The following is a 252-nucleotide window of genomic DNA, read 5'->3' as shown; positions in this document are numbered from 1 at the left end:
TCCAAGAAGAGGGCGTATCCAGGCTGGCCTCGAGAGCGTAATGTTTCTTGTAGGTCGTAAAGAAAGCGAACATGGTGATAAAGGCAGCGCCCCTTGATAAATCCTTTCTGCTCTGTGTCGATCAACTGCGGTAGAAATCGTTGTAGTCGGTAAGCCGACGCTTTAGACAGAATCTTAACATCAACTTGCATCAACGAAATTGGTCGGTAGTTACCAGGGTCTCGTCGGTCGCCTTTCTTGTAGAGTAACGCG

Source organism: Plasmopara halstedii (assembly GCF_900000015.1).
Source record: "Plasmopara halstedii genome assembly, contig: Scaffold_202, whole genome shotgun sequence".
NCBI lineage: Eukaryota > Oomycota > Peronosporomycetes > Peronosporales > Peronosporaceae > Plasmopara > Plasmopara halstedii.
The sequence above is the reverse complement of the archived record's forward strand: the minus strand, read 5'-3'. Positions refer to the sequence as shown.